Below are 25,000 nucleotides of genomic sequence, written 5' to 3'. Positions count from 1 at the left end.
TCTTCCTTTTTAAAAAATTACTGTGCTGGATGGGGGTACATTGTAGCATTTACAAAGGTTCTTACACTGTATCAAATATATCCTGTTTGAATTCACCCCCTCCAACTGCTCTCTTTCATCTCCCCTCCCCTGATTCCTGGAACAGTTTCAACAGGTATCATTTTTGCATTTGCATACATGTGTATACATTGTTTGCACCATATTCACCTTCCTACCCCTTTCCCTGCCATCTCCCCCACCACCACTGGTGCCACCCCCCCCCTCCTGATTTTGTAGAAGGAAAAACATAAAATATAAAAAAGAAAACATGGTGTTTTTGCTAGTGTGAGATACAGACAGCTACACAGGGAGTGTCCTTGTGTTGTTCCCATGCATTTGTGTATTACAGCTCCAATTGGTTCATCTCTACCAGCCCTCTTCACTTCTCCCTAGTCCCCTTCCCATGGTGGCCCCGCTAGTTTAAAATTTCTATATTCATTCCTGTACAGTGAGCACATCAACCACATTCAAGTGGTTGGTTTCCTTCCTTTGCCCTATTCCTCCTATGCATAGTCTCCCCTTAGTGTGTGACCCATGTCCCGTAATATTTCTGCATTTGTTTTAGGTCTATAATCCACGTATGAGGGAGAACATGCAGTTTTTGACCTTCTGTGTCTGACTAACTTCACTTAAGTTAATGTTCTCCAGTTCCATCCATTTACCTGCAAATGACAAAATTTCATTCTTCTTTGTGGCTAAGTAAAATTCCACTGTGTATAAATACCACATTTTCTTAATCCATTCGTCAGTAGTGGGGCATCTTGGCTATTTCCATAATTTGGCTATTGTGAATAGTGCTGCAATAAACATGGGTGTTCAGGTGCCTTTGTAGTAACCTGACTCACATTCCTTCGGGTATATCCATAGGAGTGGTATTGCTGGATAAAATAAATGCACTTAAGTTTCAATCAAGCAGGCTAAGAAAAAAAAAAACCTACAAAGTCACTAAAAGATCAAATAGTAACCATAATGTCAGTCTTAATCCATTAACTGAGATTCAAGAAACCTGGACGAATTCAGCCATTCTCAAACTTTTTGTTTCAAGACCATTTATATACATCAAAATTATTGAGGACCCCAAAGAGTGTTGCTAGATGGGGCGTATCTCTCTAGATTTACCATATTACAAATTAAAACTAAAGTTAGGTATTTTGTCACCTGCCTGTAATTCCAGCTCTGGGTAGGCAAAGGCAGGAAGATCTTGAGTTCAAGGCCAGCTCAGGGAAAGTTAGGGAGATCCCATCTGGAAAACAAAATAAAAGCAAAAGCATCTCAAAGTGGTAGAGAACAAACATGAGGCCCTGGGTTCCATTCCCAGTATGGGAAGAAAAGAACTAAAACTGTGATTTTAATAATACCTATTTCTTAATTCATTTTAAAATAACAATAATAAGCTCATTATGGTCACATGAGTAACATATTCTATGAAAAATACTATATTTCCCCAAATAAAAAAGATTAGAAGAGTAATATTATTTTATATTTTCTCAACTCCTTGTAATGATTGATTGAAGACAGCAGGCCTCTCCTCTTCATCTGTATCCAGTCAGTTGTCATGTCATGTTTTGGTTGATGTATATGAAAAAACTCCAGCCTCACATAGACATGTCTTTGGAAAAAGGAAAAGAGTTCTCATAGTTTTTTTCAGATCATTGTAGATATTCTTCTCTGACACCTCACCCAAACTCAACAAGTCATACATAGTGTGTAAGTTTGCCAGGACTGCTATAACAAAATAGCAAGCACAGGAAGGTGTCAACAACAGACATTTGTTTTCTTATAGTTCTGGAGGCTGAAAATCTGAGATAAAGGTGTCTGCACACTTAGTTTCTCCTGGGACCTCTCTTCTGGCTTTTAGATGGTCCTTATCCACACATACTCCCAATTCTCCCTGTAACCAAACTTTCTGTCCACATAAAGACACCAGTCTGGTTGGACTAGAACCCAAACCCATAGCTTAATATTACTTGAACACCTCTTTAAAGACCCCTACCTCTAAATATTTTCTATTCTGAGGTACTGGGGGTTAGAGCTTCAACTCATGAGCTTGAGAGGGATCCAATTCAGCCCTTAGCAGATAGCATCTTAAAAATCAGTTGCAATGAAGAATCTGAAGACATTTTAATGCACTTTTTGTACTGCAGATGAGTATCCCTTATCCAAAATGCTTGGGACCACATGTGTTTCAGAGTTCAGAGTTTTCCAGATTTTGGAATATTTGTATAGACTTTACCAGTTGAGCACTCCTAGTCCCAAAATAAATCCAAAATGCTCTGAAATCTGAAACTTTTTGAGCAGACATAATGCTCATTTCAGACTTTGTTGAAGCATTTTGGGTTTTTCACATTGCTCAACCAGGGCACATTAAAATCCATTTTCTTCTTACCCCTGATGAAGATGCATGGTTTTGTAACATGGTGTATTGTTCATTTGGAAAATCATGGCTGATTGAGTTGCAAATATCTTCTAAATGTTGCACTTTTCATCATACAGTCTCCAAAAAAGCTGAAATTGCTCTCTCACCACTTGCTTGCTCACCACTGACCTCATAAAAAGCATCTTTAAGTATTGAAAAACTGTCACGCTCATAGAGGCAGGTGCAAGTTTTCCCAAAGTTTTCACTTTGAAAGTTCGAATTTTGTCTTTGGCAATCAATACCATCAGTAGTTTTTCTTGGAGCAATAGGCTCACTTGGTGCATTTTTAAGAAAATGTCCACCACACACTCAAGTCTGAATAGCCATCATCTATTGGTCCTTCTTTTATGTACAAAATTGTGCTTCCTGAAAACAGAATCTAATTCACCTGTCACGCAGAGGACCATACAGATGCTTTTCTTTCAGTGACCTCCAGAATGCAATGTGAAAAAGTGTTCTGTGCACACTTCCCATTCTGTCTTCCCAGGGATGAGATTTAATAAAACTAAGAATCTTGGCTGCACTGTCCAGAATGCTTCTAAGTGGACCTAGCATTTTTTACTGCAAGTGCATGGAGATGGAGAACACAATGACCGCTAATACGGCTTGTGCTACTCCCTGGCTTCATGCTGGGACTCTTGTGGTTTCGCCCACAGTTACTCTTGTGCTGTCATCAGTGCAAATGTTGACAGCATGAAAATGGCAAGTACTATCTCGATGTAACTAGGAAAGTAGTTTTGACCTCTCAAACCCTCCCTGAAAGGAACTTGAGGACCCTCCAAGGACTATGGACCACACTTTGAGAACCACTGACATGGAAAACAGCAAAGAAAAAAGATGGGCCAGACAGTGCAGAACCTTGGAAATGACATTGGAGCTACAGTCATAAGACCTGGGCATAATCAGTGGGAGCTAAGTGGTCCCGAGTAAGTCACAGCTCTCTGGAAGCTGGGTGTTCCACACATGTGCTAGTCAGTTTTCTGTTGAAGCTGGGTAACATACAAAGAAAAGAGGTTTGTTTTTCTCCAGTTTTGGAGGTTTAAGGGCATGACACCAGCAGCAGCTCCAGTAATGAGCTCATGGCAAATGGCGTCACAATGGCAGGAATACCTGTGAGAGGGAGACATCAAATGGCAAGACAGGAATCCAGACAGTGGGAAGGAGCCAGTCTTATTCTTTTGTAACAACTCACTCTTATGACAACAACAGGGTCCCAAGAACTCTCTTACTCTTTTCTGCCTGAGGGCAGCATCCCCAATGACCAAACCAACTCCTACTACACTCCACCTCTTGAAGGTCCCACCACCTCCCAACACCATCATATGGAGAACCAAGCCTCCAACACAGGAACCTTGGGGTACACACTGAAGCCATATCCAAACCATAACAGCACATAATGGATGGTGGGTACTTACTGTCTCCTGGAGCTGTGGAGGGAAGGAAATTAGGCACAGCATAAGAGTCCCCTATACACAAGAATACACGGCTCAGGCAGGAGTCAACAACTGCACTGGGAAGTATGGTGGAGTTAGGACCGTTCATGTCCACGCCAACACTGCCCAGATCTGCTCCCTAAAGAGGCCTCAAAACCCTGGAAAAGATCCCCACTTGGATTTCTAGTTTTAACAAAATCTGCATCTTTGGGGCTCAGTTGCAAGTCACCCAGCATCGTGTCAACAACTTCAAAAGAAAAGGTCTCCTAAAAGTCCACAGTTCTGTTTGTCTGCTAACTGCACAAGTAAATAATCCCCTGAGTCAAGTAGAAAACTGGAAGCCCGTGGAAAATGACAGGAATTTCAGAAAATGTGATTTTATTAGCAATGTTATAAAGATGGAATTCTGGAAAACTCTGGATGGATGGGAAGCTCTTCTTCAGAGGCCTTGGGTGGCTTCCAGGAAGATGGAGTCGAGGCACTATCTGGATTCCTCCCACAAAGTACAACTAAAACGTGAACATTATGTAGAGCACCCACTCAAGAAAACTCTGAACAATGGTGAGAAGAGCATACATCAGCTAGGGACCTGAGGCCCCAAGAAACTGCAGTGGTGAGTTCACTCAGTCTTCCTTTTGCCTCATGTATCTCAGAGTTGGAGGCAAAAAAAAAAAAAAGCCAGAAATGAGAAAATGCCAACAGGCAGACCAAAGAGGCCGCTATCTCTAGGTAAAGAACCAGGAAGGGGAACACTAGCTGAACACTTTTAGATAATAACTGCTGTATTCCAGCCAAATACCACAGAAAACACAGTGGCCCAACCCATACTTGCAAAGGGTCAGGGGGAAAATTAGATATCCACCCTCACCAAGCTATAATGGGGAACTCCAAACCTCCATACCCCACTGAGGTGGTGTCCAAGAAGGCCAAGTAGGGAGCCAGGAATTTCATGCCCACCCATAACAAGACCTCATCCAACTTCCCCCCCACCCGTGGTGCCATAGGAGATCTCAGAGTGGGAGCTGTCACATGACTCCTGTCCCTCCCACTTAAGAGGAAGGGAGCTAGAATTCCCTCCTCCTCAGGTATTAATGGAAGCTGATTAGGAAACCTGAATTTCTACCCCTTCCTGGAATTAACAAGCAGCACCTCTCTTCCTCTGCTTGAGTAGGGTCAGAGGAATCCAGCTGAATTAGAAGACTTCAGTTAGATCCAGAGTCTTATAATAGGATACCTTCAATGGCCAAGTTTCCACTGAAATTCAGTTGTCATAGCAGGAACGAGGAAGACCTTCAACTGAATGAAAAAAAAGATAATCAATAAATGCCAACATTGAGATGGCAGAGATATTAGAATTTTCTAACCGAGATTTCAAAGTAGGCATCACAAAAATGCTTCAGGGAACAACAATGAACACATGTGAGTCAAAGTTTTAAAAAAGAAAGGGCCAGTCATGGTGGCTCAAGCCTGTAATCCTAGCTACTTTGGAGGTAGAGATCAGAAGGATCATGGTTTGAGGCCAGCTGAGCAAATAGTTCATGAGACTCTACCTCAACCGGTGGCTAGGCAGAATTGCATGTGCATATCATCCCAGTTACAAGGATTGCAGTCCAGGCCTGTCTGAGCACAAAGCAAGACCCTATCTCAAAAATAACCAATATGAGAAGGGCTGGCAGAATGACTCAAGTGCTATTGCACTGCTTAGCAAGCATGAGGCCCTGAGTTCAAACCCTAGTACTACCAAAAAAGAAAAAAAAAAAAGGAAATGGAAGATACAACCAAAGAACTAGAAGAAATAAGAAGTAAAGAGCCAAATGGGAATTTTAGAGCTAAAAATGTACCTGAAAAATTTAAAATGCAATGGATATGCTTAATAGCAGACTAGAGAAGACAGAAAAAAGAATTGTTAAACCAGAATAAAATGATAATATATATTCCACTAAACTGGAATACATAAATAACAAACAGAAAATGGACCAGGAAAAGCAACAGAACCATTTAGACCTGTGGAACTATACCAAAAGATTCATGTCAATGAACTCCTGGAAGGAGAAGAGAAAGAGGCAGGGACCAAAAAAGTATTTGAATAAATGATAACTGAAAACTGCACCTTTGGCCAAGGTAGGGACAACCTACAGACTCAGGAAGCTCAGCAAACCCCAAATAGGATAAACCCAGAGATATCTGCTTCAAAACAAAAATAGTCAAACTTCTGAAAACCAAAAATGAAATAAAAAATCTTGAAGGCAGTGAGAAAGAAATGATACCTCACCTATGGGGGAAATAATCTAAATGATAATGGGGTTTAATGGCCTAAAGGAAGTGACACAGTGTTTTTCAAATGCTGAAGGAAAAAACCTATCAACCTAGAATCCTATACTAGCAAAAATGTCCTTTGAGAATGAAGGAAAAATTAAGTTATTCTCAGATGAAGGAAAGCTAAAAGAATTTGATGCCACAAGACCTATCTTAAAGAATGACTAAAAATTTTTTTCAAACAGAATTAAAACAAAAGGAATTTGGGGACATGAGGAAGGAAGAGAACACGGTAAGCAAAAATACATGTAAATGCAATAGATTTTCCTTCTCTTATTGAATTTTCTGTGTTTGATAGTTGAAGCAAAATTTATAGCACTGTCCAATGTAGTTCAAGATGTATGTAGAAAGAACAAACAGAAAATGAAAAGTAAAGTGGCAATCTTCAACCTTAATGTATCAATAATTACATTAAATAAAAATAGTCCAAAAATACCAATTAAAAGGCAAATAATAGCAAAGTGGATTTGAAAACATAACCAACATATGCTATCTACAAGATGCTTTAAATATGATATAGGAAGGCTGAAAGTAAAAGGAAAGAACAATATATTAACTAACATTAATCAAAAGAAAGTAGGACTGGATATGTTAATATCAGATAAAGTTGACTTCATGGCAAAGAAAATAATAGAGAGGCATATTATGATAAAGGATCAGTTCATGAAGAATACATAGCTATCTTAAATGTGAGTGTACAAACAACAGAACTATAAAGTCCGTGAAGCAAAAACTGATAGAATTGCTGGGCCTGAGGCTCATACCTGTAATCCTAGCTACTCAAGAGGCAGAAATCTGAAGGGTCACAATTTGAGGCCAGCCCAGGCTACCCTGGGTGAGTTTGTGTATCTCAAAAATACCCAACACAAGAAAGTACTGGTAGAGTGGCTCAAATGGTAGAGCACCTGCCTAGAAAGTGTGAGGCCCTGAGTTCAAACCACAGTGCTGCCAAAAAAAAAAAAAAAAAAGGTAGAATTAGCCACAATCATAGTTGGAGACTTCAACACTTTCTCTTACTAATTGATAGAATTAGACATAATATCAACAAGGATTTAGAAGAACCCAATGACACTGTGAACCCACAGGATCTAATCAACATTTATAACACTCCACCCGACAATAGCAGAATATACATTTTTCTCAAGTGTACACAGATCGCATACCAAGATAGGCCATAAAACACACTTTAGAAAGATTAGAAGAATGAAATTATAATATTTTCTCTGGCCATAATGGAATCAAAATAGAAATCAATACCAGAAAGATAATATGAAAACCTCCAACCATTTGAAAAATAAAAATTCATGGATCAAAAAATCTCTAAACATGAATTTTTAAATTATGTTGAATTGAATAAAAATTTAAGTACAACATATCAGAATTTGTGGGACATAGCAATAGCAGTGTTGAGAGGGAGATTTATAGACACCTTATTACAAAGATACAAAGTGTCACGTGGTTGTCCAAACTCCCTCCTCTAGAACCAAGAAAAGGAAAACAAAATAAATGCAATCAGGAAGAAGGAAACAATACAGCAGAAGAAGGAAAATAATAAAGAAGTGAAATTGAAAACAGAAAAACAATAGAGAAGATCAATGAGGCAGAGTTAATTCTTTGAAAGGATCGATACCATTGACAAAATTAGAACAAATATTAATGTGAGAGGGAGGGAGGGAGAGAGAAATGACCAAAATCAGGTATGAAGCAGAGGTCAACATGACGGACCCTGTAGACACCAGTAGTCTAAGGAACACTATGAATGATACTGCACCCATAAATCTGAGGAACTGGAAATGGGATCGAGTTCTCAAAGTGGGGCTGAGAATGTAGCTCAGTGGTAGAGTACTTGCCTACAAGGCTCTGGGTTCCACCCCCCCAGCACCACACACACACAAAAACCTTTCCCAATTCATCCAATATGAAATAGATAATTTAAATTTTTTTAATAGTTATAATTTTTTAAGTTCCCTAAAAGGATATCCCCAGGACCAGACCATTTCACTGGAGATTTTAATCAAATGTTTAAAAATTTAACACTGTTTTTATACAATGTCTTCCAGGAAACAGAGGAGGATGGAACACTTTCCAATTTGTCTGTGAAGCTAACACAAAAACAGAAAACTGGGACCGACATTAGATAAATGTGGAAGTCTTTAACAAACATTAGCAAATAGAATTCAATAGCGTATGAAAAGCCTTATGCAATGTGACCAAAGGAGTTTGTTTCAGGGATGCAAGTTGGTTCAACATTTAGAAATTGATCAATAAAATCCACCGTGTTAATGGGCTAAAGAAGAAAAATCACATGATTGTGTCTATCAGTGTAGAAAAGCGAAGTTAACACCCATTCATGATAAAATCATCAGAAAAATAGGATTAAAGAGGAATTTCTTCAAACTAATGATTGTTCACAAAAAAAAAAAGAATATTATACTATGTAGTTAAAAACTACATGCTAAGATTCACCTGTGAGAGAGACTGAGGCAAGAGTGCCAGATTTCAGCATTTATATTCAACCTAGTACCAGAACTTGTAGCCAGACAAGAAAAGGAAAACAAAAAGGTATTCAGACCACAAAGGAAGAAATAAAACTCTACCTGTTTCTGATGACTTGATTGTGTATATAAGATATCCCAAGGACTCTACAATAACAAAAACCTCCAGAATTAATAAGTGAGTTCAGAAAAGTCACAGAATACAGGATAAGCTATAAAAATCTATTGTATTTCACACAAGCAGTGTACATGTGGACACCAATGTAAAATACAATTCCACTTAAAATATTCAAAACAATGAAATACTTAGGTATAAATTGAACAAAACAGGTATAGGATCTGTATACTAAAAACTATAAAATATTGATGAAAGAAATCCAAGATCTATATAAATGAAGAGACATAATATGTTCGTAAAGGAAAAGTGCAACATGTCAAATGTCAAATGTCACTTTTCTACACATCCTATCATGATCCCAGCAAAATTTGTGTAGGTATCAGAAAGATTTTTATCTTTAAATTTACATGGTAAGTCAAACAAGATAGAATGCTAAAAACAATTTTGAATGTATAATAAAATAAGAAAGATCACTCTATCTGATTTCAAGATTTATTATATAGAAATCAAGATTGTGTGGTATTGACATAGAGATAATAAAGAAATCAATGAAATGAAACAGGTGGCCCAGAAGCAGAGCCTCACAAACATGCCCAAGTGATTTTTAACAAAGAAACAGTGAAGGAACGACCATGTCCAACACCTATTCAACAATAAGATGTCCACAGGCAAAATAATAATAGTACTAATAACTTCAACCTAGTCCAAGTCTCATAACTTCTATGAATATTAACTCAACATGGACCACACACTTAAAGGCAAAACTATAAAACTTCTAGAAAAAAATATAAGAGGAAGAACTTCAGGATCTAGAGCTAAGCAGAGTTCTTAGATTTGACACTAAAAGCATGATTCATAGACGAACAAAGTGGTAAATTAACTTCATCAGAATTAAAAGTTTGTGCTCTACTGAAGAAAAATACCTGTTAAATGGATGAAAAGACAAGCTGTAAGCTGGTAGATAATATTTGCAAAATACAAACTCTGACAAAGTGCTGTTATCTGACATATAAAAACTATCAAGTCTCGGCACTAAAAAAACCAAACAATTCAATTCAAAAATGAACAAGAGACATGAAAGGACATTTCTCTGAAGAGGATATACAGGTGGCAGATAAACACATGAGAAATTCAACTTCGTTAGCAATTAGGGAATTACAAATTAAAACCACAGTGAGGTAACATTACCTATCAGAATGGCTGAAATAGGAAATAATGACACCACCAAATACTGACAAGGATCAGAAAAATCAGACCACTTCCATGTTGATGGCAAGACTAAAATGGTACAGCCACTTTGGAAAACAGCTTAGCAATTCCTTTAAAACTTAAGCAGCTGCTATGTGATCAACAACTGCCCTTTTGAGCATTGGTCACAAATAAATGAAAAGTTATGTTGACACAAAATAACTGTATATGATTGTTTATAGGAGAATTGTTCATAATAATTTCCCAAAGGTAGAAATAACAAACCAGATGTCCTCTAGACAATAAATAACTAAACAGACTGTGGTACATCCATGCAAAGAATACTACTCAGCAATAAAAATGACTTGGATGAATCCCCAGAAAATTATGCTAAGCAAACAGTAACAAAAAGCCAGCTCCACAAAAATTCTATATTGCCTCATTCCATATACCTACCATCATTGAAAGAACAATATTGTAAGATAGAGAACAGGTTGGTGGTTGCCAGGGGTAGGGATAAGGGTGGGGAGGGAGTTGAGTGGGGCTAATGAGAGTTAGCCCAAGAAAGCCTTGTGGTGATGGGCAGTTTTGTATCTTGACTGTGGTGGTGCAGTACACCACATGTAAAGTTTCATAGAATTCTACACACTGATGCATATAAAACTGGTAAAATCTGAATAAGCTTCATAAATTGTCTGCCACGTGCTCGATGCTGGTGATGCACTATAGTTATATAAAATGTTAACTTTGGATGTGTCTGTGTACATTTCTTTCCAAAATTGGTAACTATTTCAAAATAAAAAATGACAAATGAATAAGTGACGATACAGAAAATTGATAGGTAATAGATAATTGATGGAAGGATGGATGGTGGATAGATGGATGAATGAAATGACGATGAATGGCTCAATAGATGATGGGTGAATGGGTGATGGGTGGATGGAATGATGGGTAGATGGATGGATGGATGGTGAATGGTGTATGGATGGATTGATGAAATGATGAATGGCTGGATAGATGATGAGTGGATGGATGGGTGAGTGGATGATGGATGAATGGATGGAATAATGGATGGATGAATGGTGAATGGGTGGATGAATGGTGAATGGGTGGATGAATGGTGAATGGGTGGATGAATGGGATGATGATGATTGACTGGATAGTTGATGGGTGGATGGATGGATAGGTGGATGATGGATGGATGGGTGGGTGACTGATAGATAGATAGATAAAAAGGAACCTGACAGAGAGACAGGTAGTATTCAGTTGGCTTCTGTTGCTGCTTATTGAACCCTTCTAAGAGCCAAAGTTCTTATGCATATTATACTGTCATTACCTTTCACAAAAATCCTGAGAAATATGTATCCTCTCTGCCCTCCAGGAGGCTCAGAAAGATTAAGCCACTTGTCTAGGGAGGTGCCTCCATCTCTCCAGACCACACACCTGCAATCACACCACCACATCCCCTCTGCCCTCACAGGCCATACCAGCCACAGTTGTGAGACCCTATCCTGCTCCCCACCAGTGGGGAACCTCCTCCCCCGGAAAAAAGGTTGGGCCTGGGAGGGGAACCCACCCAGCAGGACTTGATGCAGAAGACAAGGGCTGGCTCCTGTGTGGTAGGGCCAGCCCTGGAGGGAGGTAGTAAGGAGGGGCAGCCCTGCTTCTCCTTCATCTCCATCCCCACCAGATGTTGACCCTAGCCCAGAGCCCAGCACCAGGAGGGATACTGTTCCCTTCCCTGCTTCTTCCTAACCTGAATCCCCAATGGGTCACCCATCCTTAACCGTTGTCATCTCTCTGCTTTTCAGAGTTGAACTTCATTACCCAGTCCCCAGAGTCAGCAAGACATGGGCCCCATTTTCCAAACCCTGCCATCTGTCATTTAACCAGAAGACGTGGAGGGGTAAGTTGGAGACTGACTTTTATTGGAGGCAGAGGAGACGGAGGAGAAAGCTGCTGTGCATGTGGGGCAAGGTTGCTAATGGAGAGTCTGCCGAGCAGGAGCACAGAGTTTTTAGAGGCAGTTCCCTCCCTCTGCCACAGTGTCGGGACAAGTGGAGTGCTGATGCCACTGGGTTTGGGCTGGTTTGCAGAAGTTCCCCAAATCCCTTTTACATTGAGCAGGGAGACTGGCATAGAACTCAGGCAGCATCATTCCTGTCACCTGTGGACGGTTCTCACTCCAGGGTCTGTCCAAGCCCTCACTGGGGATCTGGGAAAATCTGACATTGCCTCTGCCCTGAGAGGACAAACAGGCACCCGTATGAAAGGCCAGCAGTTTTGCCTGGCCTGCTTCCTTCTTCCACTTGGACAGACATGGAGCCTTACAGGAGGGGGCAAGTGGACTCACTGCCATGGTGCTGAGAGCCAAGAGAGGAGGTGCCTCCAGCTAGGTGACTGTGGCACTTTAGTGTGTATTAAGGGCTTAGGGGCTGAACTCAGAACACCAGTTCTACCTCCAGGGCAGCCACACTGGATCTCAGGTCCCTCATCCATAATATGGGGACAACAGTGGCATCTTAAGAAAGTCAAGCAAAGGCAGTTGGTGGAATAGTAGTAGAAACACAATAGGTGTTCAATAAATTCTGTTGAATGAAGATACACACCAGGTGCCTAATCCATGCAGGTTAAAGGGGCAATGCTCTCTCTGGGGTCAGCATCACTGAACCTTGCAAAGCCCGCCCAGACAGCAGCTTTGCAAACATTCCCTGGCCACTTGGGAGGACTGACCTTGTCTCCCCCTGGACTCCTAAAGCTATTCCTTTGGACCTTGCTCTACCACTTTACACTGTGCTGATGTAGGAACTTTTGGAGTTCATGCTCCCACACGCCCCATCTCCCTTGCACCAGCCCATGTACCTCTGAGCCTTTGGCGTCAGGCCCAACTTACATTCAGCAAGGACGTCCTGTGAGCTTGAGCTTGAGTCATCTCACCCTACCTTACTAGTAGGTGCTGTGAGCCCCTTCTCTGAGACCCAGAGAGCAGCAGCTTTGCAGCTGGATGCCTCTCTGAGCTTCTGACTGGTTTCCTCCTGCCCTTGCTCCCTCCCGTGCCAAGGACAATGAGTAACTGCAGACCCACATCAGGGAAGGAGTAGATGGCCATGGGTCTCTCTCCTCCTCCCTCAGAGATCACCCAGGAACCAGACTGTTTCCAAACACATCACATAATTGTCCACATATTTATCTAATGCTCTCTCTTGAATATAAAATGATCAGTAAAACAGAATGGAAACATGGGCGTCTAACTCTGCAGCACGTGGCAGACATGGGTGGGGAAGGAGGTTGAGGAGAGGCATCTATGAGCCGTCTGTGGCGGAGGGGAAGACGTGGTCCTTCCATTCCTCCTGAGGTAGGTCCAAAGGCTTCCCATGCCCATGGTTGGCACTAATAGTGACATTTTCACTGTACGGTTCAGCCTGTTTTATTATATAATACAGACACATTACCTTCTCTCTAAAGGGTGCTTGAAACCAGGGCTTAGCCACCTGTTTGCCAGTTCACAGTGCTTATTATTGAGCACCCTCCATGTACAGTCATTATCAGGCCCCTGTCCTCTTGGTGCAGCACTTGGGCAGACAATTTGACCAGAGTTTTTAATGGTAAAAGCAGCTAGCACTGAGAGGTCTGGGGCCCAGGATTCAGGGAGAGCACTGTGGCAGGTTTGAGGGCTTCCAGGAACAAGCAGCCCTGGTGGGGTTGAGAGACAGTGAGGAGAGCAGTGGGGCTGGGAGGTGTGTGTGGGGCCAGGCAGGCATTTATGTGGTGTGGTGAAGCTATGGGGCTGTCCAATGATCAGACGATTTATAAGGAACACCCCTTTGCTGCTAGGAGAGAATGGGGGTAGGCGACCCACAGGAAGGGCAGGCTCACAGCCCTAGGTCTAAGTCCTAGGGGATGGGCATGGAAAATCCAAAAGGGCACAGGAGGGGCCCCCTGCACCCATTGGTGAACTTCTAGCCTCAAAGTAGATCTATTCAAGGTGACCTTAAGTTTCTCCCAGAGCAGCTGTGGTGGGTCTGCTCTGCCAGTCAGTGGGAATCACGGTCACACCAATACCAATAATAGTGAAAGCATCTGGGAGTCACTAAGCTCTGACTATGTGCCAGGCATTGCAATGCCTCTTCCTTTGGACCTTGCTCTACTATGGCCCTGCTAGCCTATGACATAGATCCTTTATTATTCTCAGTTCACAGAAACCAGGGCACAGAGTGGTTAAGTCAAATGCTCAGGATTGCTCAGCAGAGCTGAGATTTTAGCCTAGTGTATCTGACACCACACATACGGACTTTAATCCATGTTGGCTAAATGAATTCATAACCGTAACAGTAAGAACAATGCATATAACCAGAGTAGTCACTTAATATACTGCCAACTATGTGCCAGGCCCTTATCTTAGTATTTTTAAACTCTTAATTGTTAGTCCCTGCAATAACCCTACGAGGTAGACAAGACCATGACCCTCATTTTGCAAAAGAGAAACTGAAGCACAGTGTTAATTCATCTACCCTAGGTGGGATTTGAATTTGGGTAGTCTGGCTCCAGAGTCCAGGTTTTAGCAAAATGCAGTGAAGTGGAGTTGGAAACCAACAATCCAACTCTGTATGTCCCAGTCTTGGTCGAGCCTTGGAGATCTGGGGTAAAGGAGGCATCAGGAGACTGGAGGGACAGAGAAGGGCTGATCTGTCCTCCTAACGCCTCCTCACTGCTCAGTCTGTGGCCAGAGCAGGAGGGTCCTCCTCTGCGAGGCCACCAAGATAACCCAAGACTGAAGCAACCTGAGTATTGAGATGGCACTTGCTTGATAAGGGAGTCACCAAGCCCTGCCCTCTGCCAAGAAGGACATCCAGAGAGAAAAGGAATCTCAGGATTAGTTGAGTCAGAAAACATTTGGAAAATGTTTGATTCCAAATCTGTGCCAGAATGTCACCCAAAAGATCCACAGTCGGAACCCCTTTCAGGTAAACATTGCATCATCATAAGTCAGTTCAACTGGCAGGATTTTCACGTCAGAGCAATGTGTCAGGTAGTTATAACTAACCACAGTTTACAAAGCAAGTCACTGCTGCTCAAAATCAGCAGAACAGACTTTGTGTCCACGGGGGACTGGCTCCAGGACTCCACTCCCCCCAGATTCCACAGCTCGTGGATGCTCGGGCCCCTTGTATAAAATGATGTAGTGTTTGCTTATAACCTATCCACACCCTTCTGCATACTTTAAGTCACCTCTGGATTACTTGTAACACCAATGTCAATGCCATGTTAATAGTTGAATTGTTTAGGGAATAATGACAAGTAAAAAGCCCATACGTGTTCAGTGCAGGTGCAATTTAAAAAATACATTTTTTCAATCCTTGATTGGTTGAATCCTTAGGTAAGGCACCTGCAGATTCACAATGCTGGCTAAAATTCCCATCTAAGAAATGGTGCTGGGCACACAAAACGTAAGAAAGTACTTTGTAAAAAGAGAGGAAATTTGCACAAATGAGGGCTTTAAAAGTACTTGAGGATTCTTAAACAACTTAGCTTTTGAGGGAGTTTGACTATTTCCCTGCAATCCTATTTTCCTCAGTGAGAGAACAAAGAAAACGGGATTCTTTCCCTGGCCAGATGAGCCCAGGGTTCAAATAACAGGGATCACAGGAACAAAGAAGTTGATTCAGCAAACTGTGAGCTCCAGGGAACGACTTGCCAGTGGCAGGAGCTGTTCTACACTATTTCAACTTGGGGATGTGTCCTGCTTACTAATGCACACCTCACAGGTGCAGGTCCTGCCTGTGCGATCCTGGGCAAGTGGATTTGTATTTTCTGTAAAATGGGCATGAGAGGCCCTGCTATTTGAGGATGCTCAACCATTAAGTGGGGAAGAAACTATGATGTGTCCAACATAGGGCCTGGTTTATCAACAACTGCTCAGTGAGTCTTGTTCTCCTTGTGGTCCCCAGTGGGAAAAGTTGCCTTGAATTGTGAGGACCCAGGCCCCTTTTCTCTGGGACTTCATCCATCTCTCAAGCATTTGCCAGCTTCTGGGACACAGGACCACAAACCAAGTGGCTTAAAATTTCCAGAATTTGTTGTCTCACCATGGTGAAGACTAGAATTCTGAGTTGAGGTCTCTGAAGGGCTGGCTCCCTTGGAAGGCTGAGGGAGCAAGTGTCTGTTCCAAACTTCTCTCCTGGCTCCTGTGGTTTGCTGGTGATCTTTGGTATTCTTTTGCTTAAGGACATATGTTTCCAGTCCCCTGCCAGGGTTACAGAGCCCAGAGCTCAGGCTGCCAGATCTGACATGGCCCAACTCCAGGGACCCCAGTCCCATGTGGCCAGTGGGGGCAAAAGCCCCTTAGCAGGGACCACTCCCCTGGGGTTCCTAGCAAGGCTGTGTCTCCCAGCTGTACCCAACCAGTGCTTGTCCAGTTGCAAGCATTACTGAGTTAATTCACCCAGAAAGACAGAAGTAGGAAGTCAGGATGGCCTAGAGGTCTTAAGTCCCTGCGTTCAGAAGGACAGAAGTCCCCAGGGCACAGGGTATCTTAGGGGAGGCTGTGGGGGAAGGGGATGTCTGGGGATGCTTAGATTTCCAAAGGGCAGGTTTGGTAGAATGAAATGCTTAACTCAACAACGAGTCACATTAATGGTGGGCTGTGGGCCCTGGAGGCAGATCTACTTTCCTCTGCCATTCTTGTACTGGGTGAGGCCTGACCTCCAGCCTGGAGTGGTACTACCTGTGCCTTTCTACTGTCTCTTGGGGAATGTGCACCAAGGTGAGATGGAAATAAGAAAACACATAGGAAGTGGAGTGAACACATAGGGTGATAGAGAAAGTTTTTAAGTTAAAATCTGGCTCTTCTGTGCGGTCTGGGGCCAGTGACCTCTCCTCTCTGACCTTTCACAGCATCACAGTGGTTGTGAGGACCTGAGGACTCCCATAGGCCATGTGCCCACACCAGCCCACCCCCATCTCCTGGCCCCAGCCCATGTGTCAGGCCTTGCCCCTTGCTAGGTCCCTGGCATCACACAGGAAGCCTGTCCAGGTGTCCATCCTCAGATGCCAAGAGTAGAATCCTCTGGTCCTAACTCTACACACCAGGGCCCAGGAGCAGTCCCCTGGCCACTGTGTCCTGCCCTCCACTTACCTTGTCTTCAGTGGGGCACTGGTAGCAGTGGTGAGATGCAGTACTCAGACTCAGGCAAGACATAGTCAGCCTCTCACTGTGGGCCTCTCTCTTGACTCAGTTTACCTCTCTGTAGATGAAGCCTAAGCATCATCACCTACCTCAGGAGCTGCATGGGGCTGGTGAGCTAACCCATGGCCTAGGGCCTGCTAGGGAAATGCTTGACACTGTTAGCTGTACCTGAGTCTGGCAGGGACTCCCTGCAGGCATGGCTCTTGGCCATGGCTTGCCTGGAGCAACTGGCTCCCCTCCTCAGCATCAAGAAGGTGCCTGGCTTCCCTCCACAGGCTGAGAGTAATAAAACTTACAGAACCCTATCGCTAGAAGGAACCAAAGGGCTCCTCAATGGCCTGCCCAGTGCTAGAAGTTTTCCAGATCTCTGACTGGCCACTTCTTAATTTCCTCCTGATCATTCCAGGAACAGAGGCAAGGGGCAGAAGTGTCACGAGCCCATGCACTTCCTGCTCAAGCATTTTGTGCATAAATCACCCTGACACACTGCACTCTGGGCATTTGTGATTCTTACTCTACACACAGTGCTAACTATGTGAGTGCTCTGATCTGTTACTCTAGAGAACAGAAGGCCCTGCTGGTGTTTCATTTCTCCCTCTTCTGCAGAAACATCCCTCCTGTCTCTTGCACCCAGTGAAAATTCATCACCCATCCTTGTCCCTACAGCTCTCCAGATGTGCATCTGTCATAGGATGTCTTAGGTGGTGTTTTATTTGGTTGTTTAATTGCTTCTCTTCACTAGAACATAAGCTACACAGGAGGTATGGGGCTGCAGAAAGAGCCTGGAGAGGTCTGCTTTGAATCTGTGCCCCATTTCCTCCTAGCTGTGTGGCCCAGAGGAATGGGTCCTCTCTGAGTATTCGGGTGAACAGCAGGGAATTCATGAACTTCTATTCCTCCTAGAGCACAGAGTCTAGGGCTCTCTTATCTCTGCCATCCTAGTCTGTCACATACAGCAGGTGCTCGGTACTTGCTGAGGGAAGGAAGTGCAGAGAGGCCGCAGATGGATTCAAGAATGAGCTTGCAGGGCAGGGAGTTTGCTACTAGACTCAATCACTCCGTGCAGTTACAGCATGTTGCAGAGTTGAATTCAAGAGCAGAGAAGGAAATGCAGCCCCTAAGCGAAAACATTCCAAATGAGCTCTGAGTGATGAGACGGTGAAAATTAGGCACCCAGCTCTCTGGAGCATGGTGGCCCCCCCAGTAAACACCTCTCAGGAGGTGTCATTCAGCAAGAAAGTGTTCACACAATCTCTACTTCAACCAGATTTTAAAAAGCAAAAGGCTACAGCTAGAGGCATGACTCAAGTGGTAGAGTGCCGCCTAAAAAGTGCAAGGTCCTGAGTTCAAATCCCAGCGCGCACAAACACACACACACACACACACACACACGCTGCAAAGTGGAGGACGATGTAGGCTGACTAAATCGTGTTTGCTGCGTAGATGTTCTCCCTTTGTCAAATTGGGGTTGTTGTGATTAGCAAAATACCAATTGACACAAGAGGGGAAAATTTGTCAGAAAAAAATTGTTCCTTCCACCCGAAATGTTTAAGACGAGATCAGTGCAAAGGGGAAGGTTCTAGCAGCTGGGGAAAGCACTCGTGTGGAAAATGCTCCTTCCCCAGGGATGGTGAAGAAAGGACATGCTACTCCATGGAAACAATGAATGTTTTCTTCCTGTTCTTGATAAATGGAGAGAGTCATCGGCACATTGCAAGGGAACAAGAAAGGGGTGTCACGGGCCAAGAGGCAGGGTGGGTGGGAAACTGTTACCTTGCTTCCTCTCAGTCCAGAGAGACTTCCTGGAGGAGGCTGGTCCCTGCTGTTCGGCCTAGGTTCCCTTATCTCTTATAGCCTGCCCTCTGCCAGCCGTTCACAGCTGTGTGGCCCATTTCATTGGAAGGCTCGTTGGGTTGGGCCTCCTGGCCAGCCTTCCTCGCATGCCCTCGGCCACTCTCCACCACCAGGTGTACGGGGAGTCCTCAGAACAAAAGAACTTCCAGGTAAGCAGGCCCAAAGCCAGCCTGTTGCTGATAGGATCGGGGCCTCATGCTCAGGTGATCCAGGGCCCAGGAGGAAGCTGAGGATACAAGCAGTGTCCGCCACCCGTGGCACTTTTGGCACAGACCACTGTTTTGTCAGGGCACAGTGGAGGCAAGTCCCTGGCCCCTGGGGCCCAGTCATACTCCTCCGCCCCTGTCCAGCCCAGCCCCTCCACCCCCCCCACCACCGACTGGTCCCCAGTCCAGAAAGGGAGGCAGCCCTGCTGGCAGCTGTGGCCTGACACAGGGACCAGGCACAGGGGCTGCCTCACATGGTGCAGCCGCCTCGCAAGGTGAAGCTGCTGACTGCAGACTTCTGCAGTGGCTGTTGCTGCTGACGACAAGAGGGCAGAGTTGGGGGTTCACGTCTGTGACCTGGAACCCAGAGGGGACACTGCAGGCCCCTCCACCATCTCCAGCCCAGGTATGAAAGAATAGAGTCATGGGCTGCTGATCCCTGGGGAGTCTGGGTTTCCAGCAAAGGTGCATGGCTGAAGTGGAAACAGTGTGTTAGCGGAGAGGCTCGCTTGCCAGGCTTTGAGCCCTGGGCCCAGGGGAGGGCAGAGGGGGAGAACAGGTGAGACCTGTGGATACTGATGAGGAACCTGGGGCACAGTCCCTGGCATAAGAGCTGCCCCTCCAGAGGGCTGTTAAGGTGTATGAGAGTGTGGGCAGTGGAGCCCAACAGCCCAGGTTCACATCCTGCTGCCCGGGTGTCCCTTTGGACATTTGCCTTGTTCTCTCTGCGCCTTGGTTTCTTGCCCTGTCAGTTGGGGGTGGCTGTAACAGTACACATGCTGTAAGGCTGTTGTGAAAGTCAGATGAGCTAACAGACGTAGCCCCTTAGCACAGGTAAGTGGCCGGCAGGTGTCTGCTTTGAACACTGCCTGCTCCCCCTGAATGTGGGACCAACCTGCAGAGGCAGCAAGATTTCCACCAGAAGGGAAGGTTCTTCAGAGACCCTCGAAGCCACCTGCCCATTTCACAGGCACAACCACAGAGGACTGGCCTAGGCTACGGGCTCAGACTCTGCATCAGACAGGCTGGAGTTTGACTCTTATGTCCGCAAACTTTTTAACTGGGAAGTCTTGGACAAGTTCCCACCCTCAGACCCCATTTTTCACATGTGCAATGGAGGTAGTAACAGGACCTGTCTCTTGAAGGTGCTTGTAAGGATGAATTTAATTTATGCTGTGTGCATAAAGAGCTGGTTTCATACCTTGCACTTCAATTGGGAGCTATCGCCATCAGCACCATCATCCTCATCACTATTGTTACTGTTTGCTCTCATTTTTATTAAGACAGAGACTCACAGAGGGGCAGGGGCATGCAGAGGGCAAGGGAGAATGCATCCAGACCTCCGGCCCTGTTCTTTCCACTCCCCTCACCAGCTCGCTGGCCCTCGCTGGGCTGTTGCCCTCTGCCCACTTATTAGTGATGTTACTCAGTTACAATGATGTTACTCTTGTAAGAAGTCATCCTGAGCCTCTGGGAATTTGTCACTCCTCAGTTCTGGGCTCAGGACTGAGGGCAACACACAGAGGAAGCTGTCATCTCCAGAGGAGGCTGGGCCAGAGGCTCCCTGTCCTCTAAGAGCCATCCAGCCTTCCATTGTGTCCAGGGACCCTCAGTCTGAGGGGAGGGCGCAGCTGCTGGGGGAGATGTCTGAGTACCACAGGGCCCCTCGAATCCCAAGAGGCTCCTTGAGAAAGGAAGGATGGGATGGACCCCAACTTCTACCAAAGCCTCCCTGAACTTGGAAGCACTCATCCTCAAAATCTCTTGACTCTGCTGGCAGGTAGGGCCATCTCAGCAGGCTTATCTCTGCTCTGCCACCCTGGCCTTCCCTGGCAGAGAGGGACAGGGACACAAGAGGCATGGAAGGGAGAAGAAGTGCTAGGGTTTGCTGTAAGGAGAAATTGGACTTATGCACCTGTTCCAATTATGCAAGCGTGACACGAGCAATAATCCTAATTGTTTCCAATTATTGAGCACTCACTATGCACTAGGCTAAGAACTTTATATACATATCTTGGTTCACCTCTGCCTCAACCTCATCAGGTAGAAAGTATTATTGTACCCATTTTACGGATGAGTAAACTAGGAGATACTTATGTATCTGCCATGTGGTGACCACACAACACCAAGCAAATGATACAGAATAATGATAGAGTCGGTGGTGCATAACAGAGAGTGTGGCAAATTGGAGAGCTGATTGCTTGGATTTTTACTGAGGCATGCTATACCTATGCTACAGTGGAAAAGAGCATGAATCTCAAACTATCCCTTGCTGATTTCACACGGGTTTCCCTGTATAAACACCATGCAGATCAAAACATTTCTGGTAGCCCAAAGCACTCCTGAGGTATTCAAATTTAATTTTTTTTAATCCACAAAACCATCACAGCCTGGAGGAGTCTAAGGGGACATAAGGACTAAACATAACACACCATCCTGGTGGACATCCTGGAAGAGTAAAAGGGCATGAGGTGACATGAAGGATATTCACATGAAGCATATTCGATCAATGATTGAGACATGCACCCCACTTGCTGTAAGATGTTCACTGTGGGAACACTGGGTGGGTAGACAGGAACGCTGTACAATCTCCACAGTGTTCTGGTAAATCTAAGATCGCTCTAAAACAAGAAGTTTATTTTTAAAAAAAAATAGCTCTGCAAATGCTAAAGCAAATACATCCAAGGGCTAGATCTGGCCTTGGAGCCGCCAGTTTGCATCCTCCATGATTTAATGCCCTCACTTTCCAGAGAGGGAAACTGAGGCCTGGAAAGGGGGAGGCTTGCTCAGGACCCCCAATAGGGCCATGGCAGAGCCAAGATGGGAAGGCTACTCTGTGTTGCAGCGGGAGAGAGTGACACTGGGGGTGTGGGCTGGGGACGCTGGGTCTCCCTGCCCTGCGAGGGTCTCCCCCAAACAGGGAGCTGCCAGGCTCCCCTTCTGCCACAGCCTCCTGGACTCTCCAGGGCTTGGATTGGAAACCAGTTCTACTGGCCTCAGACCCAGAGGGAGTGTTCTTGGTAGTTCCTGTTCCAGGAGCCAAGTCTGGGAGCATTTGCCAGTGTCTGAAACTCCCATGTCCAGCGTGGAGGCACAGGGTCTCAGTTGAGTGTTGCATGGAGGGGTAAGTGACAAAATGAAGGAGGGAAGAAATGAATGGCAAGGTGGGGGTGGGGAAGGGACAGAGGGCAGCTAGAAGGTGCCAAGAGCACAGGCTACAGCCATGTGGGCAAGTCCAAACCCTGGTTCCACCATGTGACCTCAGATAAGTTACTTAACCTTTCTTTCTGTACCTCAATTTCCTCACCTTAAATGGGGATGATAGTGTAACCTGAGCCTCCCACAGAGGTTGAGAAGATGGAAGGATTTGATGGACATATGAGGGATGGAAGAGAGATGGGGAGGGGGATTACTTAGTTAGAAAACTTGGACAAACTGCTAGAATGGCCTCATGCAGAAAATGGGGCTGAGAGCAGCATCTTATTGTGGGGAGAACACAGAGTTCCCCAGGCTGTCAGCATTCAAATCCCAGTGCCACCACTTACTAATCACATGACCTTGGGCAAGAAAATTAGCCTCTCTGTGTATCAGTGTCCCCATCTACAAAATGGGTGTGCTAACAGTCACTCCTCTCCTAGAATTGCATGGTTGTCTGGCAGGTGCCCGGTTCATATAGTGCCTGGTGTGTTTAGAACAACCCCAGGCAAGTAACAAATATTTACTAAATACATGGGAAAGGTTTTAGGCCAGAGGCACACCCCTGTCTTGAAGGGCTCCCAAGATCAGGACAGGTAGAGGTCCAGGGGAGAAGCAAGTCCTCGTGAAGTGGGATTGGGGGGCGGTTGCCCTGGTGACCAGATGCCCATGTCTCTGCCCTCCCCTACCTCCAGCCACCTCCAGGATGGGCAGCATTTACATTTTAAGAGAAGCCAGAAATCTGGATTCTGAGACACAGTCCTCCAATCTATAAACACTGGCATTTAATTCAATTTTATTTTAAGCACTGAGCAAAACAAACAAATTTATTTTAAGCTGGCTGCTCTCACAAGCAGCTCATTTGCAGCTTCTACTCCAGTCTAGCCCTGCCAATTCACTTGCTTTCATTTTTTCCTGCACTTTAGAGAAGAGGAAACTGAGGCCCAGAGAGAAATGCTTGGGCCCCGTTGTATTTGATAACTTAGCGGAGCCAGCAGGAAGTCTCTCAGCTCCTCTCCGCCCTGCCGTAGACCACACAGGGACTCCCACAATCAAGCCAACTCTTAACCAGTGTGGGGAAGAGGAGATGGAGATGGAATTCTCCCCTTGGCCTGGGGTTCCTCCAGTAGTCCATCTGAATACCAAAGGGCTTCCCCCAGTACCGTTTGCACCAGGCATCCGAAGGTACCGCCAGGTGTGAATCGCCTGTTCAAAATTCCTCCCAAAGATCACAGCCCTGGCTTGGCGTCCAGGAGCCTCATCACTTGCCATGAGCCAGGGTGGCCAAGGTGGCCTGCCAGGGAGGAGTGAGACGGACATGGTGACAGAGGAAATCACTGGGGAAGGTTGAGGGAGAAGAAAGGTATGCCCAGGGGTTTGCAAAGGGCACTGTTGGAGGAGAGGGTAGTTGGTAGTTTGTAGGTGGTTGTGTGCTGCCCTTGACTTGGTTTTTCTACTGAAACTGCTCTTTAGTTCTCACTCTTGGACATGTCTGCACCTCAATTTTCCCACCTATAAAATGGGGCTCAGGATCCTATGCGCCTCTTGCAGCTGGGAATGAGGGTGACAAGAGACAACACAGGAAGAGGACTAGACAATAAAACTCAGCCTTGCTGTCATTGTTAGCAGCTGCCAGTCTGCCCATTTGCATGAGTTATTGTTTGAGAATCTCCCCCTCCTGGCCTTTCTTCACCCTTACCATGCACGTGTTTGTGACCTTCCCTTTGAGTTTTCCCCAGGCTGGCCTGGACCATGATTCTCCTACTATGCCTCCTTTGTGGCTGGGATTACAGGCATGCACCACTATGCCAGGTCCTTATGACCTTCCCTGTGAAAAGTCAAATACCTCTTCCAGCTGTGGAACACCTCTTGGGTGCCAGGTCCTGTTCTAGACCTTTCTACCTCTCCCTTCACTCACAGCAACCCTGGAAGGCCAGCATCATCATTTTTGCAGATGGAGCAAAGGCTCTGGAATGGATGTGATGCATCCAAGGTAACCCCAGGTGTGAATGTGACCTTGAGTTAGCCCTGACACCTGTCTGAGCCTCCTACCTCCTCATCTGGAAAAGGAGGTTCAGACCCCCACTGCAGCTGCAGGAGGACCTGTGAGGAAATGACTTGGAAATTGCACCATCAGCTGTGAGCCCAGCCGGTGGACAGCATCAGCATGAGGCTTGCAGGCTGTTCCCATTTAGGGTTCAACGCATTTTGGCAGCAAGATCCACAGAGAAGTGACTTCCAGTGTTCTTTTCTTGGATGGTTTCCAAAGTGCATCTTTCCTCACAGCTAACAAGTACAAGGATGGCTGCAGCAGGGGCCTACACAAAGCAAGTACCTTGCAGTAGGAGGAACCGAGGTAGAAGAGACATTTGTGGACGTGATGGTCAAGGGTGACAGGACCCTGGAGCACGTGTTAGGCTGAGGAGTCACAGAGATATGGGATGAGTCCCAGGTCTTCCACTTGCTCACAGTGTGACCTTAAGCCAGCTACCTAATCTCTCTGAGCTTCCCCACAAGGACCATCATCATTCTGAGAAGAAGCAAAGCCAGGTCC

General features: G+C 45.1%; 1 protein-coding gene across 3 annotated transcripts in view; it reads left to right on the top strand.

The window, feature by feature from the left end:
- The window catches only part of Atp2b2 (ATPase plasma membrane Ca2+ transporting 2), a 333,232-nt gene that overhangs the window by 135,272 nt on the left and 172,960 nt on the right, over nucleotides 1-25,000 (top strand). For 2 of the 3 annotated variants that reach the window (XM_074044411.1, XM_074044412.1), the window contains exon 3: nucleotides 11,817-11,911. The exons of the other annotated variant lie outside the window; for it this stretch is intronic. The gene's annotated coding sequence lies outside the window, so the exon portion shown is untranslated. The remainder of the gene's footprint in view (nucleotides 1-11,816; nucleotides 11,912-25,000) is intronic. 3 annotated transcript variants of the gene reach the window in all.

The sequence above is a fragment of the Castor canadensis genome, chromosome 10, assembly GCF_047511655.1.
Source record: "Castor canadensis chromosome 10, mCasCan1.hap1v2, whole genome shotgun sequence".
Taxonomy (NCBI): Eukaryota; Metazoa; Chordata; class Mammalia; order Rodentia; family Castoridae; genus Castor; species Castor canadensis.
This window is presented reverse-complemented; position numbering and strand designations above follow the sequence as displayed.